We start from the raw sequence: 25,617 nt of genomic DNA, 5'->3' as shown, positions 1-25,617 counted from the left end.
ACGGATTTACTATTGTTAAATTCAGTACCCTGTTTCATCCTCATCAGTACTTTTTTATAACCACAGGAAATAGCCAGAAGCAACAGAGCTTAAAATAGACAAGAGCCCTGGTTTGCGTGTCAGAAAGTCTCTAGTTGGACCAACGCCAGTGTGGACAGCTTGGAGCCCCTGATCAAGACGTTTGGTCTCACATCTCACAGCTTCCTTGTGGGTAAATTTGAGAAAACATCCTTGCAGTTATTCTAACTCCCAACAGCTGCTTCCTTCCTAACCAGGTCACTCACACCCTGAATCGTGGCTTTCCAGTTCCCAAGTCTAAGCGACATCAATCTCCTGGTGGAGCTGGGAAGATTCTAGAAGGAATACAGAACCCAGCTCAGGGCTGGCCAGAGGCATCAGACCTTGAGGGAAAGGCTTGGAAAAGCAGGGTGCAGAGAGGACATGAGGAAGGTTGTGGTAGTTTCACACAGAATAACTGGACGTAGGATACTGTGGAAAGGCATGGAAAAGCTGGGTCTTTTCAAGCACTCAATTAAATATCATTGGGACAATGCAGAGCTGAGGAAAAGTGCTGAAAAGGGACCAGCACTTCAATAGTGTTAAGTGGAGTCTGTGAGCCCAAAGCGCTTTCCAGCTCATTTGCACAGGAACAGATAATGAGCCACCCTTACTTCCAATGCCAAGGGCTAAAGGAGGAGTCTGAGCCCATGAACTTCAGATGTTTGAATGGTCTGACCTCCCCCAGTTCAGAAAATCCTCAGGTTTGAGTTCTGGCTGGATTTTAGAGGTTGGGTGTCAGGAGAGAAAGTGGAACAGGGGTCCAATCCCGGTCCCTTTCTAGATTTATATGCTTTCCTCTTTCCACTCTATTCCTCAAAAAGTCCTCAATTTGATTTTGAAGTTATAGGCACATAAGGTCTCTGCCGCAGCAAGTGCTCCTACTACAGAGGAGATCTTGAGCTTCTGATCACCGGGAATAACACGCCGAAAGAACATAGCCTCCCTTCTGCCGATTGCAGTAGGCTTTTCGATCAGAACAGAGTGCAAAGAAGTGATCTTCTAATCTGTAGGACCCCCAGGCACTGGAATTACAATGCCCCCACTTTTTCTCCCCAAAGCCCACAGTCTACAATAAACTCTTTAATACCTATTCCCTCTTTGGCCAATACACCACTAGGTGGGAAAAACCTTGGGGCGTCTGAGTGGCTCAGTCAGTTGAGCATCTGACTCTTGATCTCCAGGGTCATGGGATTGAGACCTGCGTTGGGCTCTGTGTTGAGCGTGGAGCCTGCTTAAGATTTTCTCCCTCTTTCTTTGCCCCTCACCCCCTCTCTGTGCATGCTCTCTCTTGAAAATCAAAAACAAAACAAAAACCTTCTTTACAGGACTTCAAAGGCCCTGTGGAGGACAAGATGGAGTCACTCATGTCAAGTAGTGAAATAATCAGGAAAGCAGGCAAGGGTGTTGCAGCCAAGATCAGCTGCCACCCAACACAGCACAGACTGACAAGACTAAGGACTGTTCATTTTTAAAGCCACATGAACCTGGAGGAACCAGGAGCTGATAATCAATAGAATCAGAAGAGACCTGCAAAGGTCCAAGACTGATTGAACTCTTGAAAAGGAAGGACTCATGCAGCAAATTGTCAAATTCTTCACACGGTGGCTCTTACAAGTCTGAGCACATTTGAAAGGCAACGGCCACCAAAGGCTATGCCTCGTTGATGTGAACACGACAGAGATCCTTCACTGCGGTGCCTGCCAAGAACTGACCCAGACCAGACCCAGGCACCAACCCAATTGCACACCCGCAGATTGACTTCGCATTTGGTTCGCTAATTTCTTACTCCTTATTGTATCTTGTTTGTTGCATGACTTTGTATTGTGCTTTGTTTTGTGCACAGTGAAACGTCATGGAGTTTAGAATCCTGTACCTGCTTTACAAGTATGTTAACCTCGCGTTAGGATTGAATAAAGCCAACATTGTATAAAGACACAACCTCAGTAGGCACCTTCATAAGGTGCTTACCACGGGCACTGATTGAAAAAATAAGAAAAATATAAAAGTAACACTGCTTTTGGCAAAACCTGGATTTACTGAGTAAATCCATCTGTAGTTCTGGGAGATGGATTTTCATAGAAATTGCTTGCAAAACTACTTTCTTTTTCTAGCGTTTTCCGGTGCTTCATTTCAGAGATCCTTATTCTCAGCTGAAGTTCATACCTCACAGGAATGTTGTGGAAGACTAATTAAATAAAGTACATTTTAACCACCAGACAGTGCCAAGTATTTTATTAAATTCTGGAAACATTTTCCCCTTGCCTGAAGGAAACTGAGGAACATAATGTAAACCATTAAATTAGAAATGAACATTGTCCTTTAATAAAAAGTTTAAAGTTGTAATTAAACATATATGAATACTAATGACTGAACAAGACAAATGAAAAATCACAGTCCCCAGTAAGAACATCACATAATGAAACAACACGCTAACCTGAGCTATTCTTTGAAAAACTTGAGGAATGGAAATTCCATGTACCACTATCAAATGACTCATCTACTCGGTCAACATTATTTGTGTACTTCCTTTATGCCAGGCACCGTGCTAGGTTCTGGAAATATACAACATAAAGGCAGCCCACAATGGTACAATCATACAGGATCGTACACTGCTCTCAGGACCAAAGAGAGGAAACTAGGGGCACCTGGGTGGCTCCATCAGTGGAGCTTATGACTTCAGCTCAAATCATGATCTTGAGGTTTGGGAGTTTGAGTCCTTTATCGGGCTTGTTGTTGTCAGTGCAGAGCCGATTCGGACATTCTGTTCCCCCCCATCCCCGATTCTGCTCATGTTCTCTCTCAAATATTAAAAAACAAAGAAACAAACATTTTAAAAAATAGAGGTAGCACAGTGTGCCTCTTCTTCCAATCTCCAATCTCTGGTAATTTTCCTCCAATTAAGTTCTCTCTCTGTCTCTGTCTCTGTCTCTCTCTCTCTCTCTTTCTCTCTCTCAGAAATAAATTAAAAAAGAAAGAAAGAAAAAACAACACTTCACAAGCGCTTGCCTATCCTAACTCACTATTCAACAGAAAGACAGTTAAACAAGGGCTGAGATGATCTTCACTTCATAAGATTTGTTCTTATATTCAGTTTCTACCCTAAGAAACCCAAGCTAAAGGTAACATTTGTGTTTTAAAAGAGACTGGTGGGGGGGGCGCCTGGGTGATGCAGCTGGTAAGCACCTGACTGTTGATCTTAGCTTAGGTCGTGATCTCACAGTTCATGAGTTCGAGCCCCACATAGGGCTCTGTGCTGATGGTGTAAAGCCCACTTGGGATTCTGTCTCTCCTTCTCTCTACCACTCCCCTGCCTGTGTGTGCACGCTTCCTCTCTCTTTCTCTGTGTGTCTCTCTCTCAAAATAAATAAACTTAAAAAAATAATTTAAAAAATAAAAGATACTGGTAGGGGCGCCTGGGTGGCTCAGTCGGTTAAGCATCTGACTTTGGCTCAGGTCATGATCTCAGGGTTCGTGAGTTTGAGCCCCGTGTCCCGCTCTGTGCTGACAGCTCAGGAGCCTGGAGCCTGCCTCAGATTCTGTGTCTCCCTCTCTCTCTCTCTGCGTCTCCCCCAGTCACACTCTCTCTCTCAAAAATAAACATTAAAAAAATGTTTTTAGAGAAAGAGATTGGTAAATCTTTGCGCTTGGAAGTACAGTGGGATAAACTGCTCCCGCTAGTCATATCAGCATCAGGAAAATATATGCACAGCAAGACAATGATTTTGGAAATTTTGTGCCCAAAGCCAACAAGCACCTTCAAAGCTCCTGTTAGAGGCCCTTAGCTGTAATGACATTTATGTTTATGAATGTTCTTTAACTGCTCAGTTATCTTCTGTCCATAGAGTATTTCTCACAAAAACAAGAATCAACCCAGCACATGAGCCTATTTGCAAGCCTATATTCGGTGTCTCCCCCATGAGGTCCCACTGCAGATCTTTCCACCCCTCTTCCCTCCATCACCTGCACCCCGTCCTCCCACGGCTGGCAAATACTCACATTTCTGTCTGATTGGCTGGAATAGGTGTAGCTACTGTCACAGGAAAATCTGATGCAGCGTTCTTTTCTAACCCCCCAGTACTGACGTCCGAAATCTTAAAAATCAAATTCTATCCCTGGTCACTGACGTTGAAGACTCGCCACATCATCTTTTTTCCCTATACAGAAGTACACGACATAAAACCTACTTTCTTCACCACCTTAAACTCACAGTACGGTAGCGTGAACTCTACGTATATTGTGCAACAAAGGTCTAGAACTTTCACCTTATGTAACTGAAACTCTGTACCCACTGAACACTTTCCAAATCTCCCTCCTCCCCCAGCACCTGGAAACCACATTCTGCTTTTTGTTTCTATGAACGTGACTACTTCGGATACCACAGGTAAGTGACATCTTGCAGTATCTGTCTTTTTGAGACTGGTTTTTCTTCTTAGGTAATGTTGGCTGACACATTTTAACAGGCAGCAATCTATCCCACAATCATGAGGTGAGGGCCTGTTGCATACTGGTGTTCCCAGGAATCACTGTCATACTTGAAAAATCTACTTGTAAAACAACAAACAGAGCGGTTTGGATTCATAAAGTGTTTTTGCATACATTATGCCATGTTATCATTTAAAGCAGGGTGTCTCGATCTCAGCTCTGTTCACATTTGGGGCTGGATAATTCTATGGTGTGGGGGGCTGTCCTGACCACTGCGGGATGCATAAAACTTCTGGCTTCTCCATTAGCTACAAGTAGCACACCCCCAGCTGTGATAACCGGGAATGTTCCTCAACACTGACAAGTGTCCTGGGTGGGGCAACCTTGGACAAGGAAGCTAATTTCCTTTTTTTTTTTTTTTAATATTCATTCATTTTTGAGAGGAAGAGAGACAGAGTGCAAGCGGGGGAGGGGCAGAGAGAGAGGGAGACAGAATCCGAAGCAGGCTCCAGGCTCCAGCTGTCAGCACAGAGCCCGACGTGGGGCTCGAACTCACAAACCACAAGACATGACCTGAGCCAAAGTCAGATGCTTTTTTTTTTTTAATGTTTTATTTATTTCTAGGAGAGAGAGAGACAGCGTGAGCAGGGGAGGGTCAGAGAGAGAGAGGGAGTCACAGACTGAAACAGGCTCCAGGCTCTGAGCTGGCAGTCAGCACATAGTCTGACACGGGGCTCGAGCCCACGAACCGCGAGATCATGACCTAAGCGAAAGTCAGACGCTTAACCGACTAAGCCACCCAGGCGCCCCAGATGCTTAACCGACTGAGCCACCCAGGCGCCCCTCGTAAGCTAATTTCTAAAAGCCGTAAAATGGAGCTAATGTTACCCACTTGACGAGATTTGTATAACGACTAGTAAACGCTGCATGAAGCTACCTGGCAAGCAGCAGACACCTAGGAAATGAGTCATCATTTAATAACAATGTTATAAAAAAGAGATGAAAATGATTGGCTGGATATGGATTATAACTCATGAATGTGACGTTGGACAAATAGGGGTCACCAGATAGGTGTTTATTCTGCATGTAATTAGGCTCTACCTCTAATTTGCCGTGTGATATTGGCAACATCGCTGAGTCAGCCTCTCTGGGCCTCAATCTCACCACCTGTTAAGGAGATTAAATAAACTTGCCCTGTGTCCTTCATAAGGTTATAATGAGATTAAAATTATATCAGAAAAGGAAGGTCCTCTGAAAGTTTTTTTTTTAATAATTTTTTTTAAATGTTTTTATTTTATTTATTTCTAGGAGAGAGACAGTATGAGCAGGGGAGGGTCAGAGAGAGAGGGAATCACAGACTGAAACAGGCTCCAGGCTCTGAGCTGGCAGTCAGCACAGAGCCCGACGCGGGCCCGAACCCACGAACCGCGAGATCATGACCTAAGCGAAAGTCGGACGCTTAACCGACTAAGCCACCCAGGCGCCCCTGAAAGTTTAAACTTACTACATATACAAGTCATTGCTATTATGATATAAATTTTTTGTAAGGTTTTTAAGATGTGTGCACACCAAGAATTCTCCCATTTGAAGTGTGCACTGCGATGATTTTTACTATATTTTCAAGGTCATACAACCATCACCGCTATCTAATTCAATATTTTTATTATCTCACAAAGAAATCATATACTGATTAACAGTCACTGCCCTAACCCCCCTTCCCCCCCAGCTCAGAGCCCGACAACCACTAATTTACTTCCTGATTCTATAGATTTGCTTATGCTCTAAGTGTCACAGACTATGATATGAAATTTAATGTGTATAGTTTTATGATCATTTATGCAAGAATATTTATTTCTATTTACTGGACGCCTTCTCCACACCGGGGATTATGTTCAACATGTGCTCAGTGCTTGGGAGACAAGGGTGAGAGAGAGACCCTTTCTTGCCACACAAACACATACGCACACACACACAGATGCACACAAGCACATTGGAATGTTAACTGCAGTTATCTCTGAGTTATAGGATTACTGATTATTTTTGCTACTTTCACTCCATTCCAGAGTACACATTGCTTTTATTCAGAGGAAATATTTTGTTTAGTCTCATTTTTACACGACCAGTGCTCTAACCACTGAGCTATGGTGTGGTAGGAACCCCTCCCTAGAGAGAGAAAAAAAGAGGAGAGAAGACTTCAAGGTCACCTAGATATGCGCCCAGGTGCCTACATCCCCCATGGCCTTGTAAACTGAGACAACTTAATCAGACTGCATGTTTATGTGTGTTACCATATATGGGAGACCAAAAACTAGAAAATGCATTAAAAAACTATGCCACGTGATGAGGGCCGCTCAGTTCTTTGGGTACGAACCCAACTGAGCAGTGCCGGCACGAATAAAGTTGCTTCCTGGAAAGAAAAGCCTCAGTGTCATGACTCTGTATGTGAGAATCCTGCAACAATGGAGCCTACTCATTACCTTGTTTAGTCTCATTTTTAAGAGGTAAATACTGGAATCCAGAAATATCAAAGTGGTGGTGAGTTTCACAGGGCACTAAATGTGGGCATCCTGAAAAAGAACAGTTTTTCAAAATTATTGTGGACCTGAAATACCTAAGAGAAACACCCAGAGACTTCTGGTGGCATCCATTAATAAGAAGAAAAAGAAGTAGTATCTGATGTTTTTATTAAGTTTTTTTCTGTGTCCTGGATAATTTGATTCAGTTTAATGAAATTAAGAGATTAGTCAGGAAGAAATAAAACAGTCTTTCTTTCTACATATTCTTTCCAGAGCCAAGAAAGATTGGTTGGGGGAGGGGGGCGGAGAGGTGGGTAGAAGTGTTCATTTCCTTTAGTTCTTCCATCTGCCTTCTCATTGACTTTGACCTCCTGGCCACTGAGTGCAGGCACGCAGGCCACCTGTTATATCCTTCCTGGCCAAATGCTTATAGAGTAGAACCCTGGACTGGTTAATTAAAACAGTGTTCAAGATCAATGCTTGTTCTGTTTTGTTCTGCTGTCTTATATTTCAAGTTTAAATGCCTACTAGTTATTTATCAACTTTTGTTAGGGATTTACTTCTGCAAAAACAGGTGATTTGAGAAATGCTAACTCCCTTCCTCCAAGACTGACAATTCTAACTAACCTATTATAGGCTCTGAGATTCCAAGATGCCTGGGGGGCTCAGTTGGTTAAATGTCCGACTTTGGCTCTGGTCATGACCTCATGGTTTGTGAGTTTCAGCCCCACATCGGGCTCTGTGCTGACAGCTCAGACCCTGGAGCCTCCTTCTGATTCTGTGTCTCCCTTTCTCTCTCTGCCCCTCCCCTGTTCGCGCGCGCGCTCTCTCTCAATAAACAAAGAGAAATTAAAAAAAAAAAAAAGGCTCTGAGATGCTGTATGGTAAAGAAGCCTGCTCCACTCTATTTAACTTAGTATTGTCCAAGCTCATTTTTTAGCAATGTAATTTTTAATTTATTGTATGAATATACATAACATTAAAATGTGTAATTCAGTGGCATTGGATAACATCATAACGCTGTTCAACCATCACCACTATTTCCAGAACTTTGGAATCATCCCAAACAGAAATTCGGTACCCATTGAACAATATCTCCCCATCTCCATCCAAGGCCCTGCTAAGCTCTACTCTGCTTTCTGTCTTTATGAATTTGCCCATTCTAGATCCCTCATATGCAGTCTGCAATATTTGTCCTTCGGGGTTGGGCTTCTTTCACTTCACATAATGTTTTCAAAGCTCATCCATACTGTAGCATGTATCAGAATGTCAGTTTTGGCTGAATAATCTTCTGTGGTATACATGTTACATGTTCAGTCTGTTCATTCATCTGTTGATGGACATGTCGGTGGCTTCACACCTTTGCTTATTGTGAATAATACTATTATGAACACGGGTGTACAATTTCCCTTTCAAGACCCTGTCTCCAGTTCTTTTGCACACACCCCCAGGACTGCACCTGCTAGCTCATATGGTAATTCTACGTTTAAGTTTTTGAGGAACTGCCACACTGTTTTCCATGACTTCTACCATTTTATGTTCCCAACAGCAATGCACCAATGTCTCCGCATTCTCATCAACAGGTAACATTTTGTTGTTTTGGTAACAGCCACCCTAATGGAGGAGTGGCCAAACACATTTTGGCACAGAACGCTTTCCTTACAGGAATCCTCTCTGTGACCCAAGGGACTAGTTTGTGTCACATAGAAAGCACTGGAGCAGTGCTGGCTGGTCCGTTCAGCAAGTGTGATACGTTACATTCCTGTAGAGGAAGTGAGTGTAGTTAGAAAATGTCAGACATGTCTTCTCTTTTAATTTTATTTTTTTACCGTTTATTCATTTTTGAGAGACAGAGAGAGACAGAGCATGAGTGGGGGAGGGGCAGAGGGAGAGGGAGACACAGAATCCGAAGCAGGCTCCAGGCTTTGAGGTGTCAGCACAGAGCCCGATGCAGGGCTCAAACCCACACATGACCAGATCATGACCTGAGCCAAAACCAAGAGTCAGGATGCTTAACCAACTGAGTCACTCAGGTGCCCCTCCCCCTATACCCCCTCCCCATGATACTTTATTACTGTCACCCTAGCAGATGAACACAATACCTAATCAGGAAGAACAAGGCCAGTATAAGGACCAGAGGTCTGTGATGACAAGAATAAAGGATTCCCAGAGTCAGAGTCAGGTGCTAGCCCAGCTGGTAAAGATCTTGGGAAGCACATGATTGCCAAGAATAGAAAACCACTCAAGGAAATTCGATGAGAAAGAAGTTGCTCAACTACGAGAGCTGTAGTTGGGTCATATGGACAACCACTCTGTCTTCCCCGTCTCTGAGCATCTGGAGACCCCCTTCTCTGCTCACTCAGCCACTTGCACTTGGTGTCCTTTGGCTGTCCCCAAATCATGGGCCCCTCAAACGAGTCTACAGAAACTTCTGGCTCAGCTTCCCCGCTAACTAAGGTGCTAAGGAAATGCTGATTTTAATAGAAATTCCTGGGAGGATGTGCTAGATCAACCTCATTTGAGATTTCCATCCAAATAGTTTTGATTGGGAATGCTGGAGGCGGTGGGGGGGGGGGTACAAAAGGTCACATGCCCTCTTGGAAAGAACAGATTCCTTTCATTTTAAAAACATTTTTTAATGTTTATTTATTTTTGAGAGAGAGAGAGAGACAGCGTGAGTGGGGGAGGGGCAGAAAGAGTGGGAGACACAGAATCCAAAATAGGCTCCAGGCTCTGAGCTGTCAGCACAGAGCCCCACATGGGGCTCGAACTCACCAACCACAACATCATGACTGGAGCCAAAGTCGGCCACTTATCCGACTGAGCCACCCAGGCATCCCAAGAACAGATTCTTTTTAAAAGGGGGCATAAGTGAAGGGATAATTACCTCTCTGATTTGGAGAGAAAAGTTTCCACTACATCAGATTCGACTAAAATCCAGAAGAATGGATATGAGATTCGAACTTTAAAGAACTTCACTCTTCTGTAGTTATAGGTCTCATAGCTGGGCCAGGCCTAGAAAGTGAAGTGCACAAATCAGGAGAACCTGAATTCAAACTAGTCAGGGAAGTCGAACAGCCTGTGGACTATCAGGAAATTAAAACCCACTGTCCTTGGAAGGAACTGCAATGTCATTTACAATATCTCCTCAAGGAAGAACTGTAATTGTTGTTTTTGGTTTTTTGGTGTTTTGTTTTTTTTTTAATCTGCTCTGATAAGAGGCCACTTCCTTTCCAGGGAAGTTGTTCCCCATGTCATGTAGTTCTCCTGAGGTCACAAATCACAGTGGTCTTCTTTTCTCCCACTACTAGGATATGTGGGTTCAGAATCAAGGAATATTCTAGTGTTATCCAAAATAATTCAAGTAAGTTATGAAAACAAAATGACAGCTCAAGAGGAGAGCTTTCAGTAATCAAGACACAGTTATACTTCATCTTTACTATTGCTAACAGCTTTCAAACATAGGACATCAGACAGATAGGACAATGAACCCTGAGAGAGAGGTCACATGCAAGGAGCTTGTGATTTCCAGCTTACTGAGAAGGGCGAGTTTCCTAATCACCGAGTGGAAGCCATATTCCTGAGTTGTGCAGACAGATTTGGGAGTTCGAGGAAGGCCACAGTCATCACAGGAAACAGTGTTTAAAAAAGGAGAGTATGAGGGGCACCTGGGTGGCTCAGTCGGTTAAGCGTCCGACTTTGGCTCAGGTCATGAATCTCACGGTTTGTGGGTTCGAGCCCCGCGTCAGGCTCTGTTGACAGCCAGCTCAGAGCCTGGAGCCTGTTTCAGATTCTGTGTCTCCCTCTCTGACCCTCCCCTGCTCACGCTGTCTCTCTCTCTCTGTCTCAGAAATAAATAAAACATGGGGGGAAAAAAGGAAATAGGTATAAGAAAACTATCCAATGCCAGGGGAAAAAATAACAAAAAAGGATTAAAGAGAAGAACCGCTAACACTAACACAGGGCTGGCAATACTAAGTATTCCTACCTGCTAGAGTAAAAAACCGGGTAACCCGAAGTACATCAGAGAGAGTACTGAAAAGGGGATTTTCTCATTAGTTCAGCAAAATTGGAGCTCGCTCACTTACAAACGGGTTAATACAGATGTAGAAAACTTGAACAACGTTTGACCTGACGTTGAAAGAATGCCTCATCCAACATTATCAGAATACATATTCTTTTCATGTATACAACCTAGGAATCAATGACAGGGAGATGTCTAGAAAATTCCCCACTACTTGGAATTTAAAGGGAAGGAGTAGGACCCTGAAAAAAAAAACAAAAACGTGAAAGGAAGGAAGGAACCCATTTATTTTGGAATTTAAGAACATACATCTAAGTAATCCATTCCCCAAAAGATAACTCATAAGGGAAATTAGAACTATTTTGAACTTCATGAAAATGTAAACACACATACCAAAATTTATGAGATACAGCTAAAGAGGTGTTTAGAGAAAAATGTGTAGCATAAAACACATTAAAAAAGAAGAAAAGTGTCCAAGTTAGAGTTTCGATTTTAACAAACTAAGGGAAAAAGTCATATTCAACCTGCAACATGCAAAATAAAGGCAATACTAAAGAGCAGAAACCACTAAAGTAGAAACAGAAAACAAAAATAGAGAAAGTCCAGTGAGAAAATAGAAAAAATCATTGACGTCAGACTCTTGTTTTTTTTTTTTTTTAAAGAAAAAACTGATCACACTGAGTTTTGGTGAGGATATCCATCAACTGGAACTTTTCTAAACTGTTGGAACTATAAAATCATACATCCACTTTGGACAACTATTTGAGAGTTTCCTTTATAAAGATTTTTTTTTTAAAGAAATCTCCACATGCAATGCAGGGTTTGAACTTATAACCTCAAGATCAAGAGTCACATACTTTATTGACTGAGCCAGTCAGCAACACGGGGAGTTTCCAAAATGTTAAATATATAACATCTATAATACCCACCCATTCCATTCCTAGAGTACAGTAAATTCTAATTATTGGAGGTAGTTATTTCCATAAAGGCACCACAAACTCTGAATTAGGTAACAGTGAGTCACTGCTCCTTGAAGAAATACATATATTATATATAAAATATATAAAGAGATACATATTATATATATAAAATCAGTCACATAGATTATAATCTTAAATCTTGAAGACAACTCACCCCAGTAGATTCTATTTTATTTTGCAAAAGAGAAAACAAAGTTCAGAAATGTTAAGTGAATTGACTGAGACTACCCCGCTACCAGGTGCCCTGGTGGGGATTCAATCCTTATTCAACTGGCCCCAGAGCCTGGAGCTTTTTGCACAACTCTGCACCACCCCCTTACGTTCCATGCCTCTGGTGGTCTCTGACAGCAGAAACAAGTAAGCAGAGGTTCAGAGCATTGTCTTGTTTCACTCTGGCTGGGAACGTGCAAGTCTGGAGACTCACATTTTTGCAGCTCCGCACACGTGGGCAAATGATCATGAGTACTGATTTTGAGGCTACAAATTTTAGTGAGTAGGTGAATTTGCAAATATCAAGCCCATTCATAATGAAGAGAAAGCAAGGACTCCTGGGTGGCTCAGTCGGTTAAGCGTCCAACTTCGGCTGGAGTCATGTCTCACAGTTCATGGGTTTGAGCCCCGTGTCGGGCTCTATGCTGACAGCTAAGAGCCTGGAGCCTGCTTCAGATTCTGTGTCCCCTTCTCTCTCCACCCCTCCCCTGTTTGTACTCTGTCTCCCTCTCTGAAAAATAAATAAACATTAGGGGCACCTGGGTGGCTCAATCGGTTGAGCCTTTGACTTTGGCTCAGGTCATAATCTCATGGCTCATGGGTTTGAGCCCCACATCGGGCTCTGTGTTGACAGCTCGGAGCCTGCTTCAGATTCTGTGTCTCCCCCTCTCTCTGCCCCTCCCCTGCCACCCACGTGCACTTGCTCTCTCTCTCAAAAAAATAAACATTAAAAAAGTAAAAATAAATAAATAAACATAAAAAATAATAATGAAGAGAAATCAAAGTGTGTCTTCATGCATTGTCTGTCTGTTCAGGGTATGGCTGAGTGGGGCATTTTTATTTGTAATAGCAAAAAAAAGTGGATATAATACAAATGTTCACCAGTCTATTTTATGTTCATCTTTATGTCCTACATGCCCGATTTCTTCCCTAAGTCAGCTCTGAAATATTAGACACATTCTCTGTCACATAATAATAAGTGGCAAATTATAAAGAAGGTAAGATGGAGGAGAGTGATCCCCACTTCTCGTAAAAAGCCCAATTTAATTATTCCCATCTCAGAAGCTTAAGTTTAAAACTCCCATTTCAGGGGATCCTGGGTGGTTCAGTTGGTTAAGCCTCCGACTTTGGCTCAGGTCATGATCTCAAGGTTCCTGAGTTTGAGCCCCACGTCGGGCTCTGTGCTGACAGCTGGAGCCTGGAGCCTGCTTCAGATTCTGTGTCTCATTCTTTCTCTGACCTTCCCCTGCTCACACTGCCTCTCTCTCAGAAATAAATAAAAAACTTTAAAAATTAAAAAAAAAAATTAAACTCTCATTTCTGAGGGTAGGCTGGATTGAGTAACTGGTTTCCAAGTTATAGAGTATGGAAAGAGAAAAATCATTACTGTGGAGAAATCTGGCAAGCACTACCTTGGCCAAGTGATCAAAATTAACACCTCAGTGCTGTTGTGTGGACGTCAGGGACTCCCTGATATGCTGTGATGAGGAGGGCATTTCCCTTCAACTTTCCCACCAAAACTCAGAATTGCAGGATAATTTAGGGAAAACACATCAGACAAATCTAAATTGAGGAACATTCTAGAAAACACCTGGCCAGCATTCTTCAAATCTATCGAGGTCATGAAAATATGGCAGAACATGAACTCTGAGACCAGAGAGGACCAAGGAGACACAGACAACTCAATGCAATGATGGTATGATTGAGGTGACTCTGGGCCAAAACAAAACAAAACAGCAACAACAACAACAAAAAAACATAGTGAAAAACTGGCAGAATCAAATAAAGTCTGGAGTTCGGTAGCCACGTGTCAGTGTTAATTTCTTAGTTTTGACAAATGTACCATAAACATAACATGCTATGATAACATGGATGGAAAAATAAAACCAGGTGATGGGTATATAGGAACTCTCTCTACTTTCTTTGAAACTTTTCTGTAAATGTGAAGTCATTCCAAACTAGAATTTCTTTTTTAAAAATCTGATTGATAGCTCTTATTCAGGCAAAAGCAGAGTTCGGACCCTTGTTGTGATGTGAGATATTTAGGGGCACTGTGGATGCAGCCTGGCTCAGACCATTCAGCACCGTGACGATCCTCTGGTCCCGCACTCAGGTCTATGAGGACAAGCCCCAAGTCCAGAGAGGGCCTGCCAATTGGCTGACATTTAATATTCTGTTGGGGCAGCTTAAACATTGACAGCTTCTAAGTAGAAAATTGACCTCGGGTCTTTTGTGTCCATAAAGAGAGTAAGGGTGGGTGTTCTTTCATTAATTGTGGCATCCATTGATAATCTGATTTGATAACATTCTAGAAAAGTTTGGAGTAAAGTACAAAAAACCTGTCTGGGCTTTATTGGGTTGCTACAATGGTAATGGGGTGCTTGGGTGGCTCAGTAGGTTAAACAACTGACTCTTGATCTTGGCTCAGGTCAAGATCTCACATTCGTGGGTTCGAGCCTTGCATCAGGCTCCACGCTGACAGTATCAAGTCTGCTTGGATTCTCTTTCTCTTCCTCTCTCTCTTTCTCTCAAAATGAATGAATAAACTTAAAAAAAATGTAAGCAGCATTATTCTAAGTTAATTAGTACTAAGAGTTGTCCCTCTTGGAACAGTAGATAGGTTGTAGAGCTCTGAATAAACATAAGTTTGGGTGAGTAGGTCAATGAGGGCTGTGTGTGCTTGGGGGTGGGTTCCCTGTCAGATGCTGTGCATATGTAATTCATTTCAAAAGCAGTCAATAAATCACACGATAAAAACAACTCACTTGAGACAATGCTCTAGAGCGGATCATATGCACACTTACGTGCACAGAGACAGAGAAATATATATGTGTGTATGCTCTGGAGAAAACATGGCATGTTCATATTCTAAGGAATCCAGATATCGCTTGCTTTCATTGCCCAAAAGCACAAGTGATTGCTACTAGCGAACATCGCCTGCGAGAATTCATTAGCGCTAGTATATCACATTTGGTACCAACCTGGTGGAGCCAGCCAGCCCCGACAATGATATCACAGACTCAAGCCATGTGTATGGTGATTCTAAAATAGCCAAGTGATGAGCCAACGTGAGGAGCTTCAGCAGCCAGGACGTGACTTCACAAATAGGTGACAGCTGCTCGAATAGGCACTTTCTAAGGCTGGCCAGAGACCTTAATGATAATCAAGATGCTCTTAGGAGAAGTTACTATAGATTGAGTTACCATTTCATTTCATTCCATTAACTTTCCTATCCCATGACTAACGCTTTCATGCAGAGACCCTATTATGTATATATTTAAATCTAGGCAAAATAAAATGTTCAGAATCTGTACAAATGGTTCAGAGCAGGCTGCTGTAGTGACCCACTGTGATTCAGAGCTCAGTGATACCTTCTTTACCTTTCCTGACACGCACTCACTGGGCAGTGAAGAGGGCTGTGATTCATTCCTGATGCCACCTTCTTGCTCTCCTTGCGGAACTGGGCATGGCCCTCTGATTACACGGCTTTCCACCGAGGAAGTCAAGGCAGCAGCTCCAAAGCTTTCCAGCCCTTGGGAGGCTCAACTGAGCCACTGGGGCATCAGAAGCCCTAAGTGGGCCCAGTCAGGCTCAGACTTTTTCCTTTATTGATGCAGGTGCTGGGAGGGCCCCTTTCACTTGACATCTATGGGAAGGAAGATCAACGCTTCCAGAACTAATGGCAATGGAGAATAGGACTGGCGAAGCTTTGAGAGCCCTTTGCGGCACTCCTTCCCTACATCACTGGTAGAGAGGGAGAGCCAGGATTCCACAATGGCCGCCCAGCCCTAAGAGACAGGAGACAATCTCTCGGCCATTTTGAAAGGAGGGAATTTAAGGAGGGACCATGGTTTTCTCAAGGCAAAATTCAAACTGGGGAAAGATCAAACTTGGCTGATCACTCTGCACCCTTCAACTTTGTTTGCATTACAAATAGACAGTTGTAGGGGCGCCTGGGCCACTCGGTCAGTTCAGCGTCCGACTTCTGCTCAGGTCATGATCTCACAGTTCGTGGGTTCGAGCTCCGTGTCAGGCTCTGTGCTGGCAGCTCAGAGCCTGGAGCCTGCTTCAGATTCTGTTTCTTCCTCTCTCTCTCTCTGACCCTCCCCTGCTCATGCTGTCTCTCTCTCTCTCAGAAATAAATTATATTAAAAAAAAAAAAAAGGAATGTCTCCAGGGGCGCCTGTGTGGCTCAGTCAGTTGAGCGCCTGAAGTCAGCTCAGGTCACGATCTCACAGTTCATGAGTTGGAGCTTCCCTTCAGACTCGCTGGTGTCAACACAGAGCCTGCTTTGAGTTCTCTGTTCCCCACCCCGGTCTCTACCCCTCCCCAGCTCATTCTCTCTCACTCTCTCTCAAAATAAATAAATAAAAAAAAAAAAAAGAAGAAGAAGAAGAAAGAGAAAAAATGTCTTCAATATAACACCTGTGAAAAAGCAAAGTGTAAGACATTGGGTGATCAGCATCTGAAGGGCAGGCACAGACTTTAAAAGAACTCAGAGTAACTGGAAATCCTGGTGGAAGTCACCACCAGAAGCAATAGTCTACACCATTGTCACTGTGGGTCCAGGAAGACGTGGATAGAAATACTGACTTACACAAGTGTCCCGTCCACTGATAAACGGGGAGCCTTGTTGATGAACAGCTGAAGGACAAGCTGAGCACAGGGATACTTGGCCTCTGTGTCCACTGCAACCAGGCTTCTCTTCCAGGGCTGGAAAGGCTTCTCTTCCTGACACATGTCCACAGGCGGACAGTCATCATGCTTAGAATCCGCTTCACTAAGCCGGTCAGAACATAGAGTGCCTCATCCCGGCACAAGATGACGCAGGCCCAGCACACGGCTGTCTGCCTGCCCACAGAAGTGGGGTAGCCCACAGTGCATGCAGCTTTCATGCCGGTGGTGAGGCCACCTCTGTTCTGACACCCGTGGCCATGTGGCGTGCTGTCCAAGAGTGCAGTTTTTGAGGACAAACAAATGTGGTTTCAAATCTCTGTTTTTCACATCTTCACTGCAACCTTGAGCAAGGAAGGGGTTTACCCTCTCTCCATCTCACTTTCGCTATCCCTGGGAGAGGGACTGTTATGGATTATAGTGGGTCCCTCCAAATTCACGTTGAAGCCCTCACTCCCGATGTGATGATATTTGGAGATAGAGCTTTTAAAGAGAAAATTATGGTTAAAGAGGTTGTAAGGCTATGGCCCCTAATCCACTATGACCAGTGTCCTTATGAGAAGAGGAAGAGACACCAAGAATGCGTGTGTGTCTGTGCGCACACGTGCGCATGCAAAGAGAAAAAGCCATGTGAGGACACAGTAAGAAAAGGTGGCCATCTATGGCCAGGAAGAGAGGCTTCGCTGGAAACCAACCTTGCTGGCACCTTGACCTTGGACTTCCCAGCCTCCAGAGCCGTGAGAAAGTAAATTTCTGTTTTGAGCCAATCAGCCCGTAGCATTTCGTTATGGCAGCCTGAACACACTGATATAGGGACCAAAACAGTGCCTTCCTTCCTGGATTACCATGACAGTATGTAAGATCACACGCTCAGCACAGTGCCGGGCAAGCTGAAAGCACTCAATAAATGCTTACGTCCGTCATCCTCATTGAATGTCATACATCTCAGGAGACATTCAGTGTTGTCTCTCCCAGAACATGGGTGCTCCTCATGAAGTCATATGCTGTCTTACACATCTCCCCACATTTTCATCAATAGACAAACATCATTCATAAAACTTTTCCAACACCACACTCCTTTTCAGGGTGAAGCCTTGTGATGGTGGCTGTCTGACTCAGAGCAACATGCTGTTATTCGCTGGCCTTTCCATACTCTGGCCAATGACTGGGGGAATCTTCTTTATAAATTTGCCTGGCTTAGCAAGGAGTAAACTCGCTATCTCACTAAAGCAGCAAACAGAACAGGTTTCACGTAGAGTCCTTCCAGAATGGCAGAAGCGACATGATACCACAGGTTGGAAATTAGCTCAGGAAGCTGTCACACGGCAGGCGCAGAGGTGGGACACCCACATCAGGCGTGAGCAGAGTGTGTGAGAATCTTGAGGTTTTTTTCTGAGATCGAGCACCGGGGATCGGCAAAGGAGTCACCAAGTCTGAGGACAGGTGGAAGAAAGATCCAGAATCTTAAAGTTATTTGAAACTGGGTCGAGAAAGAAAAAGGCATGGAGATGAGGAGGCTGTACTAACAGTATTAGCAAAGTACTGGTTTTCAGAGACTCTTTTGAAAGGCTGGGATACCTGGGTGGCTCAGTCAGTTGAACGTCTGACTTTGGCTCAAGTCATGATCTATCTCATGGTTCATGACTTCGAGCCCTACATCAGCTCACTGCTGTTAGCGCAGAGCCTGCTTTGGATTTTTTTGTCATTCCCTCTCTCTTCCCTTCCCCTGCTCACACACTATCTCTCATAAATAAATATTTTTTTAAAAAAGAAAGAAAACCCAGGGCCCATGTCCCATGAACGTACTTTTCTGTTCTTAAATAGGCGGTACTTGGAGGTTAATAATCATTCAGCAAATACTGACTGAGCACCTACCACATAGAGGCACTTTGCTAGGTCCTACAGGGACAGAATAAGGAAAAGGGTAGAGTTCAACAACATAGCAAGGAACAAGAACCTTCATTCAGACAGCTTCACCGCCGAATAGGGAAGCAGGTGAGAAAGGGTATATGGGATTGTGTGTGTTGGGGGATGGTACAGAATGGAGCGCATCCTCCCCTGAAAATGATTTATCAACATGAATAAATAAAAAATTTAAGAGGAACTTACACATCAGCAAAAAACGCTGGCTTCCTCGGGGGGGTTATTAGGCCTGAGTGAGTAGCTGAAGCCCAGCCCCCAGTTACACCTTAGCACTCACTAAGTATCACTGACCCTCCTGTCCCCTACTTCCAGAAAGACAACAGAAAGAAAGGGCACAGAAGGATTTCCTCTTCTGTGAGAAAGTGCAAGGGGTGCCTGGGTGGCTCAGTTGGCTAAGCAGCCGACTTTAGCTCAGGTCATGATCTCACAGTTCATGGGTTCGAGCCCCACGTCAGGCTCTGTGCTGACAGCTCAGAGCCTGGAACCTGCTTCAGATTCTGTGTCTCCCTCTCTCTCTGTCCCTCCCCAACTCACACTCTGTGTGTGTCTCTCTCTCAAAAATAAGTAAACATTAAAATTTTTTTTTAAATTTCAAGGTATTACCTCATATAGAAATCCATCCCATACAATACAAATATCACAACAATGAAAAGGGCCAAACCCAGAAAGATACATGTATACCTAATAAGAAGGCTAATGAAAAAACCATGCCCATGCAGGTTGAATTAAGAAAGCGTTATGACATCAAAGGGAAAGCTTGGGCCAGCAGATACACAGACCCGTGGTGTAGGAGATTCAGCAGCAAATATGAGAGGAACAAATTAACAACAAAGACTTTGGAAGAATTACGAGCACAGAGGAAAAGCACCTGCTATAGCTGGCCCTGCCTTTTGCTGTCCACCATGCATACAGGAGAGAAGAAAGGGCTTCCATGCTACAAAAGCTGGAAAGCCCCTGGGCTAAGATCTTGCCTGGAAATAAAGAGTATTCAAGACAATTTCCATTTATTTATTTATTTATTTATTTATTTATTTATTTATTTATTATTTTTGAGACACAGACCCCTTTTAGAATTGGGTAAAAGCTGTGAGCACTCCCTTTAAGACCATACAAGTTTAGGGGTCCATGGACTTCTCAGAGTTCATCCCTGGAGAGCCAGGTGAAGGATTTCTTTTTCTCACCATAAGAAAGAAATAATTCTGGCTAACACCAATGACTCAGGCAACAACAGATGTTGGCAAGGATGCGGAGAAAGAGGAACCCTCTTGCACTGTTGGTGGGAATGCAAACTGGTGCAGCTGCTCTAGAAAACAGTATGGAGGTTCCTCAAAAAATTAAAAATAGAACTACCCTATGACCCAGCAATTGCACTACTAGGTGTTTATCTAAGGGATACAGGTGTGCTCTTTCGAAGGGGCACATGCACCCAATATTTACAGCAGCACTATCAACAATAGCCAAAGTATGGAAACAGCCCAAATGTCCATCGCTGGATGACTGGGTAAGGAAGAAGTGGTGAATATATATATATATACACACACACAATGTACAATGTGTATATACATATATACACAATGTGTATATATATATATACAATGTACATATATATGTGTATGTGTGTGTGTGTATATATATATATATATACACACACACACAATGGAGTACTACTTGGCAATCAAAAAGAATGAAATCTTGCCATTTGCAGCTACGTGGATGGAACTAGGGGGTATTATTCTAAGCGAAATTAGTCAGAGAAAGACAAATATATGATTTCATTCACATGAAGAATTTAAGATACAAAACAGATGAACATGAAGGAAGGGAAGCAAAAATAATATAAAAGCAGGCAAGGGGACAAAACATAAGAGACTCTTAAATATGGAGAACAAACTGAGGGGTGCTGGAGAGGAGGTGGGTGTGGGGTGGGTTAAATGGGTGATGGGTATTAAGGAGGGCATTCGTTGGGATGAGCGCCGAATGTTATTCATAAGTGATGAATCACTAAATTCTACTCCTGAAACCATCATTACACTCCATGTTAACTACCTTGGATTTAAATTTTTTAAAAGTAAAAATAAAAGTTAAAAAAGAAAGAATTCTGTGAGTAATCATATATGAATGTATCGCATCAACGTGTTGTGCACCTTAAACCAACACAACATTATGCATCAAACATATTTCACTTAAAGCACAAACACAAACCCTGCTTGAGAGTGAGCCTGGAGGCAGCTGGTGGAGACAGACCCTTGGGTCACTATATTACTCCACCTGGCCTGCACACTGGAATCATCTGGAGACTGGAAAAGTACCAAAGCTGGGGCCCCGCCCTGGAAAGTCCAAACAGAATGGTGTGAATGCAGCCCCGGCATCTGGGGCTGCCAGAGCCCTCCACCCCCTCCCCCTTGCACCCCAGGTGGTTGTGAACAGAGCAGCCAGGGCTGAGATCCAGGAGAAAAGCTTCCAAAGATCGGGTGGGGGACAGGAGCTAAGTCTGCAGGGCACAAGGAGCAGGATGGTGTCAAACAAAACAGGAAACAGACCCCAAACTTGAAAGGTGTTACTCTGCTTGAAAACCACTAAATGTGAAATAATGAGCACGTGCGTAAAGGAAGAGGTGATGATCGCACCGATTGCGCGGAACAGTTATTGTGGAAGGCAGACACATTCACTGATCTCTGAAAAACAGCCTTGATGCAAAAAAACACCAAGGGTTGAGCAATGCCGAACATGCCCCCCTCCCCCAGCAAATCCAATTCATAGCAAAAGTACATTAATAATGAAAGCCTCAGTAAAGGCACTAATGGAACCCAGGAAGTGAAAATAAAAACCACAGAAGGGAAAGAAAAGAAGAAGCCATTGAATAATAGGGCTGGTATCAGTTTCCATGAGCTTCTTCTAAGAACTTGGAAATAAAATATTTCCCTGAGAGAGAGAGAGACTGTGAAACCAGCCTAGGCTGCAAGGGACAGAACTTGACCATAACCGTTGATATTAATGTTCCCAAGGGGAGAAGACAGGGTGGCGAAGTCTTGGAAGGGGCATCGAAGAATTGTCCTGGGGAGCTAGTGCTTTGGCCAAGGACTAGGGTCAGCGCGAGGAGATGGAGCGGCAGGCTGGGACATTAGATATTCAGATCTAGTAGTGCCTCTTGTTTTGAAGGTATGCTCATCAAATCACCTCCTGGTTACATTTCGTTTTCCACGTGATATTTCAGTCTATGTGCTTTGGCCAGGAGGAACCTGCAGTTCTCATGCACACGATATGTACGTGGTGTTCTGATCCCGTGTCAGTCTCGAGGGTTTGATAAGTGCCCATTTCCCAAGAGGTATATTTGCTCTCGACATTCTAACAAACTGGATTCTGAAGTTGCGCTGCTGAGGAACCACTTCTGGATCATAGGAGAGGACCCTCCTGTTAAATCTCTTGGGAAATATCTTCTCGGTGTGGCTTAGGCTATGCTTTCCATTCCCATTAGAGATTTCTGCAAGGATCTTAGAAGCCACAGAGGGAGCAGGAATCCCCACATAGCATTACCACTCACGGAGATGTTCATTTCTGTCATGTTCTAGCTAGAAGAGTAAAGACACATGGGACAGTGGGAATATTTGCACAACAGTGTGACCATACATAAGTGCCACTGAACTGTGCATTTAAGAAATGGTTAAAATGAAAAATTTCATGTTATGCATACTTTACCACAATAAAAAGGAGAAGGAAAAGAAAGTCACAAGTGAATGGGTGGGGCTTCTGCCCCAGAGGAAACATCTTCGACCACACACTGGGGCCACCCTGCTAAATCCTGAACTGTGTAGCTATTATCCCTTGTAGCTGGGATGGAGGAGTGACGTAGAGTTCAAGGACATAGATTTGGGGCTCAGAGAATAGCACCGGAGAAAGAACAAACCTTGTTGGTGAGGAGGGTGGTCAGCTGCATAAGAATCCTGCCCTGGACACTGAAGACATGATCACGGATTAATAGAAGACAGATTAATAGATCACTGTTGAATGGGGAAGGACTACGTAGTGGAGGGAGAGTAATAGGCANATCTGTTAAAGAGGTTGTCTTTTTTCCACTGGATATTCTTTCCTGCTTTGTCAAAGATTAGTTGGCTGTACACCTTTGGGTCCAGCTCTGAGTTCTCAATTCTATTCCATTGGTCTGTGTCTGTTTTTGAGGCACATTCTGATTCAGGAGTCTTGGGCAGAGCCAGACACTGCATTTCTTTTTTCTTTCTTTCTTTCTTTCTTTCCTTCTTTCTTTCTTTCTTTCCTTCTTTCTTTCTTTCTTTCTTTCTTTCTTTCTTTCTTTCTTTCTTTCTTTCTTTCTTTCTTTCTTTCTTTCTTTCTTTCTTTCATTTCTGAAAGAGAGACAGAGTGAGCAGGGGAGGGTCAGAGAGAAAGGGAGACACAGAATCGGAAGCAGGCTCCAGGCTCTGAGCTGTCAGCACAGAGCCTGATGTGGGTCTCGAGCCCAAGAACTGTGAGATCATGACCTGCCTGAGCCAAAAGCAAGAGTTAGACACTTAACTGACTGAGCCATGCATACACCCTTCCATGATGTATTTTTTAAAAAATGTTTATTTATTTTAGAGAGAGACAGAGTGCAAGCATGGGGTGGGGGGCAGAGAGAGAGGGAGACACAGAATCTGTAACAGGCTCCAAGCTCCGAGCTGTCAGCACAGAGCCCAATGCAGGGCTCGAACTCACGGACCGTGAGATCATGACCTGAGCCAAAATCAGACGCTTAACCACCTGAGCCACTCAGGCATCCCCATGGTGTATTTTTTAAATGAATAGATTTTATTTGGTAATATTTGGAAATAACATTTCTGTCTATATTCTTTATGAGAGTCCTAGAAATCTTATAGGCAACCAACCTATTTTAGCTCTCTAAGTGAAACATATGTTTTCATTAAAGAAGCTTTTTACTTATTTTAAGTTTAAAAATGTTTTTAATGTTTATTTTTGAGAAAGACACACACACACACACACACACACACACACACACACACAGAGCATGAATGGGAGAGGGGCAGAGAGAGAGGGAGACAGAATCTGAAGCAGGCTCCAGGCTCCGAGCTGTCAGCCCAGAGCACAACACGGGGCTCGAACCCATGAACTGTGAGATCATGACCTGAGCCAAAGTCAGATGCACACCTGAATGAGTCACCCAGGTGCCCTGAGAAGCTTTTTATGAAACAATGATGTGCTTGGCATTGTGCTAGAGGTACAGCCCCAAGGAGGTCACTCAATGATCCTGACCGTTAGCACAAATAATATAACATGTGGTGTGTATCATAATGGAAGAATCAAGTGCTTTTGGAACAGAATATGGAGCAACTGACCACAAGGGAGTCAGGAAAGGCTTTACAGAGGAGGAAGCATGAACTGGGCCTCAGTGGATGTGCAGGAATCAAGATGGCGGGAAGAAATGGTGGCATGGGAGGAGCACAGAACAGGAGTGTGTGTTTGGCCGGCTTGGGGAGCCGTAAAATATTCCATTGTGCCTGGAATTGGTGTTTGAAGTGCATCTGGGGAAGTGGGCTGGGAGGTGATTTTTGGAACCTCGCTCTTCCCTCCCAAAACTTCTGTAATAGCGTTCTCATATTTTGTAGACTTTGCAGTGGAGGAGAGGATCTCAGCCCACTTGAAAGATTCACCAGCACCGTCAGTGGCAGCCCGGAGGACCCATTGGCCGCAGCCTCTGTCATCATCCTACAGCACTTCCAGCCCCTCTGAAGGGCACTGTTGAGTTCCCAGGTGCGCTCTGGCATCCGGTGACTAACTACCCCTTGCGTCTGCCGGTAGTAGCTAAACCCGGTTTCTCATCAAGGAATGGGGTTTTTTGCCGGCCTGGGAAGCGTGAGAGTGAGTCAGCCCCTGGTGTTGTGCAGCAGAGGCCTGAAGGGGAAGCCCTCGCTGGGTGGCTTCGGCCCCGACGACTCGCCTTGGCTTCCTGCACCATGGCAGCTGCCACAGTGAGGTGCCGTCCATGGGGCACCTTCACGTGCGCACTTTACAAACGCCATCTCGTTCTACCTTAACCCGAGAGTGCGAGGTGATGGTCTAATCCACATTTGGATGATGAGGCCATCGAAACTCCGATATTAAGAAGCCTATTCAGTGCCCAAGAGCCAGAAAATGGCGCTGCGTTCTGCATTTGTGTCTTTCCGTGAGTGAGAGTCGGAAGGGCTGCCCTAATAGACATCTAACTGGAAGATTCGGCTGTACTTTATTAGCTGACCCTTCCAAAGGAGGATAAGTTCTGCCCCCTACTCGACACTCCAAAAACATGTTTATCCATAGTACTTGCGGTAAAGATGGTGGGAAATGGAAATTAATCACCTGTGGAGAGATGCGTCTTCACAAAACCTCTGTGAAGAAGTTCCGTATCCCCGTTTTGCAGATAAAAGGACTGAAGCTCAGAAAGGTTAAGAAACTTATCTGAGGACAGGGAGCGCCTGGGTGGCTCAGTGGGTTAAGCATCCGACTTCGGCTCGGGTCATGATCTCACGGTTCATGGGTTCGAGCCCCGCGTCGCCCTCTGTGCTGACAGCTCAGAGCCTGGAGCCTGCTTCGGATTCCGTGTCTCCCTCTCTCCACTCCAACTCTGTGTGCGTAACCACTCCACTGGAAGGTCAGCGTGGAACCGTGATGTTCCTGTCACCAGCTGGCCAGGCAGAGCCGCTGATGAATCACGAGTGAGCAAGATGTGTTTTATTCGCCCTCCCACCTTCTAGCAGCCTCCACACTCCTGCTTGCATCCCCTCTGCCTGAGCACCCAATACTCTCCTGTTACTCACTGGCT

This window comes from Crocuta crocuta, unplaced genomic scaffold (assembly GCF_008692635.1).
Source record: "Crocuta crocuta isolate KB4526 unplaced genomic scaffold, BGI_CrCroc_1.0 scaffold24, whole genome shotgun sequence".
Classification (NCBI taxonomy): domain Eukaryota; kingdom Metazoa; phylum Chordata; class Mammalia; order Carnivora; family Hyaenidae; genus Crocuta; species Crocuta crocuta.
Note: the sequence above shows the minus strand (reverse complement) of the source record.